Raw genomic sequence first — 14464 nt, 5'->3', positions numbered from 1 at the left:
TCAGTGTGTGTCTGAGTGAGTGAATGTGTGCGTGTCTGTCAGAGTGTGTCAAATCAGTGAGGATGTGTGTGTCAGTGTGTGTCTGTCAGCGTATGTGTATCTGATAGTATGCTGTCAGTGAGTGGGTGTGTCAGTGTGTATCTCAGTGAAAGTGTGTGTTGGTTAAACAGTGTGTGTGCCAATGGCTGCATATGTGTGCCAATGACTGTGTATCTGTCAGTGAATGTATGTCAGTGCATGTATCAATGAGGGCATGTGTCTGTCAATCAAAAAAGTGGCCCTGATATAAATTGGTGAGGAAAATTTAGGTTTGGGGGGTGCCTGAATTTAGTCATGCCTCGGGTAGCACAATTCCAAAATACACCACAGTTCCCGGCCCAGGGTAGTATTTGTCACAGATTGCATGAGAGTTAAAATAATTGGTGAAGATTGGTGTGACTTTCTGTATGTTTGACTGTCTGTGTGTGATTGTCTGCCTGTGTGTGTGACTTTCTGTGTGTTTGACTGTCTGTGTGTGATTGTCTGCCTGTGTGTGTGACTTTCTGTGTGTCTGACTGTCTGTGTGTGATTGTCTGCCTGTGTGTGTGACTTTCTGTGTGTTTGACTGTCTGTGTGTGATTGTCTGCCTGTGTGTGTGACTTTCTGTGTGTTTGACTGTCTGTGTGTGATTGTCTGCTTGTGTGTGTGACTTTTTGTGTGTTTGACTGTCTGTGTGTGATTGTCTGCCTGTGTGTGTGACTTTCTGTGTGTGTGTTTGACTGTCTGTGTGTGATTGGCTGCCTGTGTGTGTGACTTTCTGTGTGTGTGACTGTCTGTGTGTGATTGTCTGCCTGTGTGTGTGACTTTCTGTGTGTTTGACCGTCTATGTGTGATTGTCTGCCTGTGTGTGTGACTTTCTGTGTGTGTGTGACTGTCTGTGTGTGATTGTCTGCCTGTGTGTGTGACTTTCTGTGTGTTTGACTGTCTGTGTGTGATTGTCTGCCTGTGTGTGTGACTTTCTGTGTGTTTGACTGTCTGTGTGTGATTGTCTGCCTGTGTGTGTTTGACTTTCTGTGTGTTTGATTGTCTGTGTGTGATTGTCTGCCCGTGTGTGTGACTTTCTGTGTGTTTGACTGTATGCGTGTGATTGCCTGCCTGTTTGTGACTTTCTGTGTGTTTGACTGTCTGCGTGTGATTGTCTGCCTGTGTGCGTGACTTTCTGTGTATTTGACTGTCTGTGTGTGATTGTCTGCCTGTGTGTGTGACTTTCTGTATGTTTGACTGTCTGTGTGTGATTGTCTGCCTGTGTGTGTGTGACTTTATGTGTGTTTAGATCCATAGATAGATAGATAGATAGATAGACATATAGATATAGATAGATAAATAGATAGATAGACACATAGAGATAGATAGATAGATAGACACATTGAGATAGATAGATCCATAGATAGATAAATAGACACATAGAGATAGATAGATAGATAGATAGATAGACACAAAGAGATAGATAGATAGACACATTGAGATAGATAGATATATAGACACATTAAGATAGATAGATCCATAGATAGATAGATAGATCCACAGATAGATAGATAGATAGACACATAGAGATAGATAGATACAGGGCCGGCCTTAGGGGTGTGCGAGCTGTGCGGCCGCACAGGGCGCCAGGAAGCAGGGGGCACCGTGCGGCCGACACAGCTCACACGTGGCCGGCCGGGAAAAAATAATAAGAATAATTTGTGGCGGGGGCGAGCTTACCGTGTGGCAGGGGTGTGGCTTACCGTCCGGGGGCGGAGCTATAAGTGCCATGTAACTGCTGCAGGGGAAGCAGGAAGGAGTCCCTGCTTCCCCACCAAACAGTCTCCAGGAGCTGCACTGCCTGTCTGCCTCCACAAGGAACAGAGGTAACTATGTGTGATTGTCTGCCTGTGTGTGTGACTGTCTGTGTGTTTGACTGTCTGCCTGTGTGTGTGACTTTTTGTGTGTTTGACTGTCTGTGTGTGATTGTCTGCCTGTGTGTGTGACTTTCTGTGTGTGTGACTGTCTGTGTGTGATTGTATGCCTGTGTGTGTGACTTTCTGTGTGTTTGACTGTCTGTGTGTGATTGTCTGCCTGTGTGTGTGACTTTCTGTGTGTTTGACTGTCTGTGTGTGATTGTCTGCCTGTGTGTGTGACTTTCTGTGTGTTTGACTGTCTGTGTGTGATTGTCTGCCCGTGTGTGTGACTTTCTGTGTGTTTGACTGTCTGTGTGAGATTGTCTGCCTGTGTGTGTGACTTTTTGTGTGTTTGACTGTCTGTGTGTGATTGTCTGCTTGTGTGTGTGACTTTTTTGTGTGTTTGACTGTCTGTGTGTGATTGTCTGCCTGTGTGTGTGACTTTCTGTGTGTGTGTTTGACTGTCTGTGTGTGATTGTCTGCCTGTGTGTGTGACTTTCTGTGTGTGTGACTGTCTGTGTGTGATTGTCTGCCTGTGTGTGTGACTTTCTGTGTGTTTGACTGTCTGTGTGTGATTGTCTGCCTGTGTGTGTGACTTTCTGTGTGTGTGACTGTCTGTGTGTGATTGTCTGCCTGTGTGTGTGACTTTCTGTGTGTTTGACTGTCTGTGTGTGATTGTCTGCCTGTGTGTGTTTGACTTTCTGTGTGTTTGACTGTCTGTGTGTGATTGTCTGCCCATGTGTGTGACTTTCTGTGTGTTTGACTGTCTGCGTGTGATTGCCTGCCTGTGTGTGACTTTCTGTGTGTTTGACTGTCTGCGTGTGATTGTCTGCCTGTGTGTGTGACTTTCTGTGTATTTGACTGTCTGCGTGTGATTGTCTGCCTGTGTGTGTGACTTTCTGTATGTTTGACTGTCTGTGTGTGATTGTCTGCCTGTGTGTGTGACTTTCTGTGTGTTTGACTGTCTGTGTGTGATTGTCTGCCTGTGTGTGTGTGACTTTATGTGTGTTTGACTGTCTGTGTGTGATTGTCTGCCTGTGTGTGTGACTTTCTGTGTGTGTGATTGTCTGCCTGTGTGTGTGACTTTCTGTGTGTGTGATTGTCTGCCTGTGTGTGTGACTTTCTGTGTGTTTGACTGTCTGTGATTGTCTGCCTGTGTGTGTTTGACTTTCTGTGTGTTTGACTGTCTGTGTGTGATTGTCTGCCTGTGTGTGTGACTTTCTGTGTGTTTGACTGTCTGCGTGTGATTGTCTACCTGTATGTGACTTTCTGTATGTTTGACTGTCTGCATGTGATTGTCTGCCTGTGTGTGTGACTTTCTGTGTTTTTGACTGTCTGTCTGTGTGTGTGATTGCCTGTGTGTGTGACTGTCTGCCCTTTTTTGTGTGTGTGTGGGTGTATGACTGTCTGTGTTTGACTGTCTGTCTGTGTGTATGATTGCCTGCCTGTGTGTGTGACTCTTTGTGTGTCTGACTGTGTCTGTGTGTATGACTGTCTGCCTGTGTGTGTGTATGTGTTACTGTCTGCCTGTGTGTGCCTGCCTTTGTGTGTGTGTGACTGCTTATGTGTGACTGTCTGGGCAGACTGGATGGGACGAATGGTTCTTATCTGCCGTCACATTCTATTTTTCTATGTCTACCTGTGTGTGTGTGGCTGTCTGTGTGTGGCTGTCTGCCTGTGTGTTTGTGTGTGGCTGTCTGCATGTGTGTTTGTGTGTGGCTCTGTGTGTGTGCTTGTGTGCGGCTGTCTGCCTGTGTGTTTGTGTGTGGCCCTCTGCCTGTGTGTTTGTGTGTGTGTGGCCCTCTGCGTGTGTGTTTGTGTGTGTGTGGCTCTCTGCGTGTGTGTTTGTGTGTGGCTGTCTGCCTCTGTGTGTGTGACTGCCTATGTGTGACTGTCTGGGCAGACTAGCCGAATGGTTCTTATCTGCCGTCACATTCTATGTTTCTATGTCTGTGTGCGTGTGGCTGTCTGCGTGTGTGTGTGTGACAGGGTGTGTGGGAAGGAAGATAGATAGATAGACACATAGAGATAGATAGAGAGATTTATAGATCCATAGATAGATAGATAGATAGATAGATAGATAGATAGATAGATAGATAGATAGATAGATAGATAGATCCACAGATAAATATATAGATAGTTAGACACATAGAGATAGATAGATAGATAGATAGACACATAGAGATAGATAGATAGACACATAGAGATAGATAGATAGACAGACACATAGAGATAGATAGATAGATAGATAGATAGACACATAGAGATAGATAGATCCATAGATAGATAGATACACTAGTTGGTGATAGTGCTGAACAAGGTCATATGTTTCCTTATAATGATTATCATTTATAAAACTATCCAATTTTACAACCCCTAGAAAAATGACAAATTAATATCTTCAAACACAATGTGTTAAAAGTATGCTGCTCAAAAAGTTTTACAGTGCGTTCCTTTGCGGGAGAGAGAATGCCCTTTTTGGACTTTTTTTTGTCATTTTAGAGCAGTCAATGCAGATTTCATTCAGCGTGTGCAAGAAAATAATCAGTCCTTCTGTTAGCGGTAACACTGACGCTTCGGCTGCACCAAAGTAACGCATGCTGAGTGCACACAAATCCAACAGTAAACTTTTCGAAAACGACATGTTCTAAGGGAGTTTGGCCTCCATCTGGAGAAACAGATGTGACCGAGTGTACCCGAGATGTGATGGAGTGAGCCGACTGTGGCCAGGGACACAAAAATGACTAAAATGTATTATTGAGAAGATGTTGCTGGCTTATAATTGGGTCTGCAATGCCGTACAGTGCCAAGTCTTATTAGGAACACAGTTGGAGCAAGTGTCCAGACGTCCTGATGATACTTAATGACCAACGAACATCTGCTAATTCTGACATCAATTCCCACACAGGCCAATAAAACACATGTTTGCACTAATCGAGGGAATCAATTACGTGCGCAACTTGACAATGGTCCATCGTTTTTTTTTTTAGTTTTGGTTTCAAACTTTTGTAGTTCGCATTGTCTACTCAAGTATATTGCACTTAGTCCAGCCATAGATGTAGCTCTTTAGAAGACAAGCTGAACTAATCAGGTCACCATCCACCTAGCACCACAAGCATGACCACGTTGTGATTATGGTGCTTGGAGTACCCCTTTATATATTTTAATTCCCATGTAAAGTGTCAATAAGTCACAATATCAAACTTGGAATTACTTGCTTCAAAAGGGAACCTTCATTTTGCTGCAACTGACACTCTGTTTTCTCTTAGACTGTTCGCCATAATGCTATAGTGTCCTGTTATCAGTTTAGGTGTCTAACTCCTACGTGTAATGAGTAAAACATTAATTTTACTTACCTTTGATCCCTCGCTGTCTCGGTCTCCGCACTGCTGCCAGCATTGGGAGGGGGTTAATACACACAGCAAAATGCCATGCTGAACCAATCAGATGGTCTATATGGTTCTACCTGGCTCTTTGGACTGTAGCACCTCTAGTGGCTGTCAGAGTAAGGCATTTAAACCCTGCAATGTAAACATTGCCTTTCCTGCAGTATGGCCATATTTTACATTGCAAGTTTAAAACGACAGTATCACAGCACCTAGACCATTTCATTGAGATGAAGCGGTTTTGGTGCCCATAGTGTCCCTTTAACGATTTAGCAATTTAAGTCACAATACAGCTCAGTCCTGGCACAGCCGTGTCTAACATGTATTGCAGGAGGACCATAGAAACATAGAATGTGACGGCAGATAAGAACCATTCGGCCCATCTAGTCTGCCCAGTTTTCTAAATACTTTCCAACAGAAATAGTGGGGGAGCAATAGTTGGAATGGTGCAAGGTACTACAAACCACCATGAAACTCAGTAGCACTAGCAGGCGCATTTATGTGACTCCCTCCCTCTTTATATCTTTGTAGCATTTTTCAGAAACAAAGAAACATAAAATGTGACGGCAGATAAGAACCATCTAGTCTGCCCAATTTTCTAAATACTTCCATTAGTCCCTGGTCTTATCTTATAGTTAGGATAGCCTTATGCCTATCCCACGCATGCTTAAACTCCTTTACTGTGTTAACCTCTACCACTTCAGCTGGAAGGCTATTCCATGCGTCCACTACCCTCTCTGTGAAGTAGTACATCCTGAAATTAAAGCACTATACATTCCTCCAAATACGTATGTTTCTCCTCTGGCACTAACTATGCTCAATGACAAAAAGGCTGAGCTCGTGACAGTTATTGACAGGGAGCCAAGAATGTGGCATTCAGTTCCAGGACGGAGCTAAATACAGCGGTGTGAATTTCTACATTTACTTTTATTCAGATCTCCCACATACATTTATTAATTATAGAGGATAAGTAAACATAATGTTAAAAAAATCTAGTAAGTGACAGTTCCGCTTTAAAGCTGTGTCAGGCGTTTTTGGTTAAATCCTACTGGTACAAACATTTGCTGGAAACACACGGATTAAAATCAACATATGTCACAGTTATACACACTGTGGATTTACCTACTTGTTAAGTTGATACATTGTCTATAGAAATGAACTTGGGGTTAATTAAATTGTCTCATACACTGAGATTGCCGTAGTCCGGCAATAGATTCAAAAAGGATTCTGTATTATTCAGAGTTTCCTGATGTACACAGGTCCGTGCCTATATATATATATATATATATATATATATATATATGTTAGTGTTTTATGTCAGCTCTATGTAATGACTTGACATTTTATTATTTTTACAACTATGAATACTATTGGCTTCCTAGCGCATTGGCTTTTTCTGTCTCCTGTAATTCATTGTTCAATGTACTTGGGTACTGTTGTTTGTTTCTATATCTTTTCAGGTTTGATTTGTTCTGGGAGCATCGATACTGGCATCTCTTTCGGGAGACTAACTTGGATATCACCGTTTGGTTCTTCAGTGGCCAATTCTTTGGTTCTTCTTATGCGTCTGAGCCTTTAGTTTGAGACTTGAGCATGGGGCAAGCTAATTCAGTTTTTTTAATTTTCTTAATTTTCTCATTTTTCTGTTTTAACTTGTAGCCATTTGTCTAGTGGCCTACCAGCTACTCCTCACTGACGAACCCAAAAGAAGTCTGAAATGATCATCTAGGGCTGTATCTCCCATGTAGAGGGGCCATATATCTCTATTCTGATGTTCATTTGTTGGTGGGAAAATAATGATATGCCAATGGTATAGATCAAAGGTAGGCAACCTTTGGAACTCCAGATGTTGTAGACAACAACTTCCATAAAGTCCTTACAGACATAATGCTGGCAAAGCATCAGGGGACATGTGGTCCATAACATCTGGAGTGTCGAAGGTTGCCTACCCCGGTATAGATTTTTTTTCGGTAATAGCTCAGGTATGCTAAAAGTTGTTTGAGATGATAGCAGGGAGTTAACATGATGGCAAACTATTAAGTTTTTGCCCACTCCCACTCTATTCATATCTTCTGTTGTATCTGGCATTTTGTTCAAGAAATCACCCGTTTTGTGGACTAGTTAAGAGTAACCCAACTACACACAGATTTTTGCCATTACTTATTGCGTTTGCCTATTAGTTGTATCTGCACAATGTCCTCCATATTAAGAAGAGTCAGATCTGTTGCAGATATATTGTGATAGCATTCCTGTCCGTCCTCGCGTTGCCCATGGGTATGTTGAGAGCCAAGCAGAAAGGAGAAATTGCTTCTCTGTTTAATGTGTGTTTGAAACAGTCCACGTACAAAGTACGGTAATCTCACAGAAAGGGCTCCTGGTGTTCGAAAGTGCTATCTTAACCTTTAAAATAATTATTGATTGCAGTCCTCCCTTCCCTCCACCCTCCTCCCTTTTCTTTTAAATTCAGCCTAAACACGGTGAAGGAAATTGAAATGTAGCCTCATAGACTGTGATGATATATAGGAACCTGGTCTGTCATTTTCCTACCTGTTATAATACATTTATTATTCAGACACTAGTCTGATGCCTAGCCCAAATGGAGATTAATTCTTCTACTCTATTTGCTTTCTACTAATGCATTTGGTGATTGAATTCTATTAATAAGACACCTATTTTTTTTTTAAATAGAATAGACTACTCAACATTAGCCATTTCACTTAAACCCTCTCTCTCACAGCCTCTCTCTTTCCATATCGCTGTCTGTTTATATGTTAGCCCTGATTGGAGAATCCACACCTGAGTTGCAGCAAGTTTTACTGGGTCACGGTTAGTCTCCGATCTAGTGATGAGTTTCAGACGTGTAGCGACTTCGTCCCAGTCTTTAAAGAGGGGTTCCTGGGCCTCTGGGGAGAGGAGCACTCTCAAGCCCCAGGTATCCTCCAATTCCTCCTTGCCTCTCTGACCTCCTCTCCAAATAGCACTCTATATGAAGTCAGGGGACCAAGCGATACCCGCTTAAAAATTTACCAGACTTAGCACAGTCTTGATCAGAAAAATTCCAGGGTGTTTCAGGTTATCTACTGGTCAGACGATCACTGTGTTAAATGAGTCCAGGCTATCCACAGAGTTCATCAAGTCCAGCTGAGAAGCAGAGTAAGTGTCTGGAGTCACCATACCCCTCCCCACAGTGAAAATAGCCCTCTGTAGGGGCTCCTGGGACCATGTCTAGATCTATGGACAGGAATCTGGCCTTCAAGCCTCTCCAAAAGTATGTGGCACGGGAGCTTCGATCACTATCTATCTATCTATCTATCTATCTACTCACTTTCTCTGTCTGTCTCCTTTTCCCTCACTTTTTCTTATTTTAAATTTTTCCCAGTTTGGTTATTCTTGCCAAAAACTGGCAATTCTATGACAGTTATGCCCATTTCCAATGTTAAGCAAATATACACATCTTTCTCAAATGTTTCTCTCCTCTTTTTAATTTTTTTTTCTTTAAACTATCTGTCTCTTCCTTTAAGAATCTCTTTCTCTTTTTTCCTCTGACCTCTCTCCTTGTTACACTTTTTCTCTATTTCTCTCAAATCTCTTTTTTTTCCTCAATCCATCCCCTATCTGTCTCTTTCTGTCTCTCTCTCTCTCATTGACACAGGCTTCCTTCCTTCACTGTGCTGAATACATTAATATCTTTTAAAGGTTCTTTTTGCAAGGCCTATTCATCAAAGTCATGAAAGCGTGAGAGAGATGATTCCAATGGTTCTTTCTACTGAAAATCTTCAATTTTCTTTACAGTTCATCAGCAAAACAAACAAAATTAAGGTTCGAGGTTATTTTCACATGCAATAAATACTGTGCAATGAGTTGCCAGGAGAATATTTTACAAAATAAAAAATATGTGTAAAAATTATGAAATGCAATATATGCATCATAATATATATAATATTTTGGTTTCATACTTAAAGGATCACTATACGGGCAGGAACACAAACATGTATTCCTGACCCTATAGTGTTAAAACCACCATCTAGTCCCCCCTGGGCCCCTCATGCCTCCATAAATATAGCAAAATCTTACTGTATTCAAGCCTGAAGCTGTAGATCTGCATGCTGTTTGCCTCAGAAAAACAAGTTGTCTGCTGACATTATCAGAAGTGGTGGCCTGATCCAATCACAATGCTACCTCATAGGATTGGCTGAGACTGACAAAGAGGCAGATCAGGGGCAGAGCCAGCATGATTCAAACACAGCTCTGGACAATCAGCATATATTGAATTGAATCAATGAACCTCTATGAGGAAAGTTCAGTGTCTGCATGCAGAGGGAGGAGATACTGAATGTTTGGATGCATTTTAGGCAACCATGACCCAGGAAGGATCTCTAACAGCCACCTGAGGAGTGGCCAGTGAAGTTATCACTAGGCTGTAATGTAAACACCGCATTTTCTCTGAAAAGACAGTGTTTACAGCAAAAAGCCTGAAGGGAATGATTCTACTCACCAGAACAAATGCAATAAGCTGTAGTTGTTCTGGTGACTATAGTGTCCCTTTAAATATATTTGGGAGTCCAGGCAGGCTCCCTGGTTTTGCACTTCTCCCCGTTACAGGTGCCTCATTCCAGGGCCTTTTTAACCTTGACCTGCAGAGAGTCCCAGGAGGAAGGATTTACCAAGTAAGTGGGTTAATTTCCTAAGAGCAAGCAATACGTTGATAGGGTACATTGACGTTGTGACCATGTGCCACGGTCATGTGTTTTTAAACTATTTAATTCTGTGAGCTTTAAAGTTGGTGTTTATTGAGTGAGTGAGTGAGTGTGCTTTGTCTTGTATGATATTTATTATTTTATTTATAAATTCAAAGTGAATTACATTATTTTTGTGCAAAATAGCCAAATTGGAAAACGTTCCAAATCAACCATGTTTTCCATTGGAATATTTTGGTATTTCAGTCTAAAATCTTAAATTCGCTATGAATTCACTTTGAATGCCTAGCAATTCACATAGTAGCAATTTTTTTATGCTGTTTGCAATGATATGGGAACTTTAGATTTTTTTTTTCACAATACAAGTCCGATTTTAGAAATGGAAAATGGAAAATAAATGACAATTTGCTGCATTTCTCACTAACTACTAAGGTTCAAATAGCGTGTTAGATTGGGAAAATCAGCAATTAGGGGACACCTTAAAGCTGTCAGCCCTAGAGTACTGTCTACAAGAAATGACAGAGATGATATACTATTTTGAGAAATGACCTTAAGGCATCTGATAATATATCCAGTTTTTCAGCTGACAATCTAATTTTGATCTTGTAATTGGACATTGATATCATCCTGCAAGAATAAAATTGAGAAAATGTAGTCTCATATGCAATATACAAAAACAGGGAATAGGAAACCACTTTGGTTTGACAATAAAACTCCATTATTTGGAGAAGAATAATCATTTATTTTTCTGGCGGAAATCGTGATAGAAAGATTGATTAAATTCCTCCTAAGAAATGTCATACTTTCAAAAAAAGGACAGTTTGGGATCAAAAGAAGCAACAAATTTACGACATTTAATAAACGGCACCAAAAAAAACCGATACAAAAACTGTCTACGGAACTTTGATCAATCTCAACCAATATTTCGGATTCTTACATAGTGCACATAGCAAGCAATGAGTTACAGCAAAGTTTCCCCAACAACAACAACAACAAAACTTTTTTAGTATTGATTTACTAGGTTTTCCAGGCATGAAATTGCTTTCAGAATGATTTAAGGGGCTGTGTAATCGCTGGGTATAGTGATTCATCTAACTGCTCATTGATATAAACAAAATCACTTGGTCGAGTGATGTGTCTATCTTATGCTATGTCTACAAAATTCAGGTATCAGTGCCACATGGCAGGATGATATACCCACATGCAAAAACATGTGTACACACACAAACAATGTCTGCAAATACAAATGCACGGATGCACACACACACACACACACATATGCAAATGCTAACCCAGATATGTGTATTAGCTCTTTGGCTTAAAATTCAAATTTTTTAATAAGGTTATCAAATGATTTCATATTTTTGATACACATAAAATATTTAACATTATAAAAAATATTTAAATTTGATAACATTTTGATGGGTTTTTTATATATTGATATATTTTTTTTATATATATGATATTTTTTTTTTACATATTTTATTATTTTGAGAAAAAAAAGAAAGTTTATCCAAAAATCTTAAATAATTTGGAAAAGCTTATCCAACAATATTAAATCAAGGAGTTTGTTTGCAATGATATAATTATGTTGATTTTAACAGCTACCCCTACTACATAAGCAGACACTTACACCACTGATTTATGTTTCCTTGTAGTCAGCCTGAGTATCTCCGCCAATTATTCCCTTTCCCTGATGCAGGACATCTAAAGTGACCATATAGCAGTGTCCCTAATCATCAGACAAGGCTTGATGTAGGGTGAAAGCAGGTACCACTGGTTCATGGATTGCAGGATAAAACTTACCAGGAAAGGTTAAAGGATCTTAACATGTATAGCTTGGAGGAAAGACGAGACAGGGGGGATATGATAGAAACATTTAAATACATAAAGGGAATCAACACAGTAAAGGAGGAGACTATATTTAAAAGAAGAAAAACTACCACAACAAGAGGACATAGTCTTAAATTAGAGGGCCAAAGGTTTAAAAATAATATCAGGAAGTATTACTTTACTGAGAGGGTAGTGGATGCATGGAATAGCCTTCCAGCTGAAGTGGTAGAGGTTAACACAGTGAAGGAGTTTAAGCATGCGTGGGATAGGCATAAGGCTATCCTAACTATAAGATAAGGCCAGGGACTAATGAAAGTATTTAGAAAACTGGGCAGACTAGATGGGCCGAATGGTTCTTATCTGCCGTCACATTCTATGTTTCTATGTTTCTATGTTACTTTATTTGGTGACAGGCAGGCATTTTATACCGCAGTCCCCAACAGGGTCTTATCATGGTAATAATTAATTTCCCACCTGGTACCTTTGTGTTTGGGATATAACTCAATCAAAAATAGATAATTGAATTAACTGCCAGACACTAGGGCGCCTTACAACAATATCCCCAAAATAACACATTTCCCCCAGGATATCCCTAAACCCGGTATGTCTTGTATGTACTCGGGAGGAGTAAATTGTCCAGAAAGCACCTGGACTGGAGATGTCTAGCCTAAACAATCGTAAGGGGTAGTTTGATAAGGCTGAAACCACTCTCCGATCTGGTGCTGGGTACCAGGACACTTGATTGAAAGTTCTGGTTATAAATGCTGACTTTACATGCCTCTGAGATAGGGAGCTCCATTTGGTCCGTGGTGTTCTTGAATGCCTAATCATGTTGGCAATCTCCATTCAAAATAGTGCCCTGTTTCATCGTTCCAGGACCAAGTGCTGCCCAGGTGAAGTTTTACAGGATCGTGGAATCTTGCAATCAAATATATACAGTTATATATACCATTTCTGGGTAGTTTCTGGTCAAGTGCGCAGTGCCTGAAAGAGCCTCTCACTAGACCCTGATAGTGGCTGGTCAACAGATTTAGCTCCAAAATGTCTGGAAGTGCAAAGGCACAGTGTTGAATGGACACCGCAGTTACTATAGTTCTTTTTAGGGAGGTGTTGGCTGGGAGTCCTGTGCCATTTGCCAGTTTGATCGGGGTAGACAGTCACATTTCCCCCATGATAAAAAAAAGCAAGTAGGACATTTTATTACAATAATATAATATATAAAAATTCTGCACTGAATATTGTATTTAAGCACACATATTTATATATCCACAATATTCCTTACTATATACATGATTAAAGAAATTTAGAAGTTAGAGACATAGCTGGAAAGTCACCAGATTTTACACTGAGACACAGATCTGTCTTTGACATGCTGCTCCTCGGGGATGGTGTGTTAGTAGAGTGATGCTTATCTCTGCCAACCTCTCACCTATCTCCACCCTTAAAATTCCCATTCTTTATCTAGGGATGTTTCTACCCCAATTTAGATTTGCTCTGACCATTTGTACGGTTGAAATCAGACCCTTACTGCTAGAATAGTTAGAGAAACCATGAGATACCTGCGACGTTGAATCACTGCTAATCACAGGCATAATAAAATAAGCCACAGAAATAAGGGATGTTGACCTGTAACCTCCAACAAGTTGTTTGAATAGAACTTTGAGAACTCTCTACTATGCATGGGTTGGTTGAGAATTATGGAAGCTGAAGTCTGTTTTTTGCTTAGAATCTCTACATACTTTCCACTGTTTTCATTAATATTATTCTTAAACGATTAACTATAAACTATTAAACATTTGTGTATTTTTTGAACAAGCCAAGTTAGTAGGATAATACCAGAGGTAGTATTTTTATTTTACACAAAGCTTTCCAACTTGGCTATATAATCAGGACCGGCTTTTCCATTAGGCAGAGTAGGCACCTTCCTACAGGCACCTGTTCTGTAGAGGGAACCTATTAACTGCATTTATAAGGGGCCTTTGAGGAACTTGGGTGAGCTTGTGAGGGGAGATAAGTAAGTACCAGGAGCCTTGGCCAGTGTCACTTGTAATCGATTCATCCTCTTGTGCTTGATAGCAGAGCTGCAGGAACAGTTATAGAAGGTGTAAAACTCAGTGCTGTCCCAGCCTTCCCAGTGTCTGAGTGTGAGGCTGGTCAGGAAGTGGAAGGGATCACTTCCCATCTACCCACTAACAGCCTCTCACACAGGAACTTCTTTGGAGCAGGGGCAGCACTGAGTGATGCACACTGTATAACCACTCCTGCTGTTCGATCAATCATAGGAGGGTGAGTACTTTGCAAACAACCCTTCAAACTCCAAATGCCTGCACCCTAAACACCGCTTTTCCCTAACCCTAACTTTAACCCTTTTCCAACACCTAAACAAACTGTGACTGAAGCTTCCAAGCGACTGACATTTGGAGAGGTTTGGTGGCCAGCATCCTGCCCGCAAACTATGGGGCTGGTCCCAAGAGCCCCTAGAAAGGGGCTATAGTCACTGTGGGAAGAGTAGCCCTAAGTGCTTAATTTGCCCCATCTGGAAGTGGGTACCTCTGGGGATTGCCTGGACTTGTGTACCACATTGAGCACCTGACAGGAAGACACCCTGAATCACTCTGGAACAGTTCAC

The sequence above is a fragment of the Pelobates fuscus genome, chromosome 6 (assembly GCF_036172605.1).
Source record: "Pelobates fuscus isolate aPelFus1 chromosome 6, aPelFus1.pri, whole genome shotgun sequence".
Classification (NCBI taxonomy): domain Eukaryota; kingdom Metazoa; phylum Chordata; class Amphibia; order Anura; family Pelobatidae; genus Pelobates; species Pelobates fuscus.
This window is presented reverse-complemented; position numbering follows the sequence as displayed.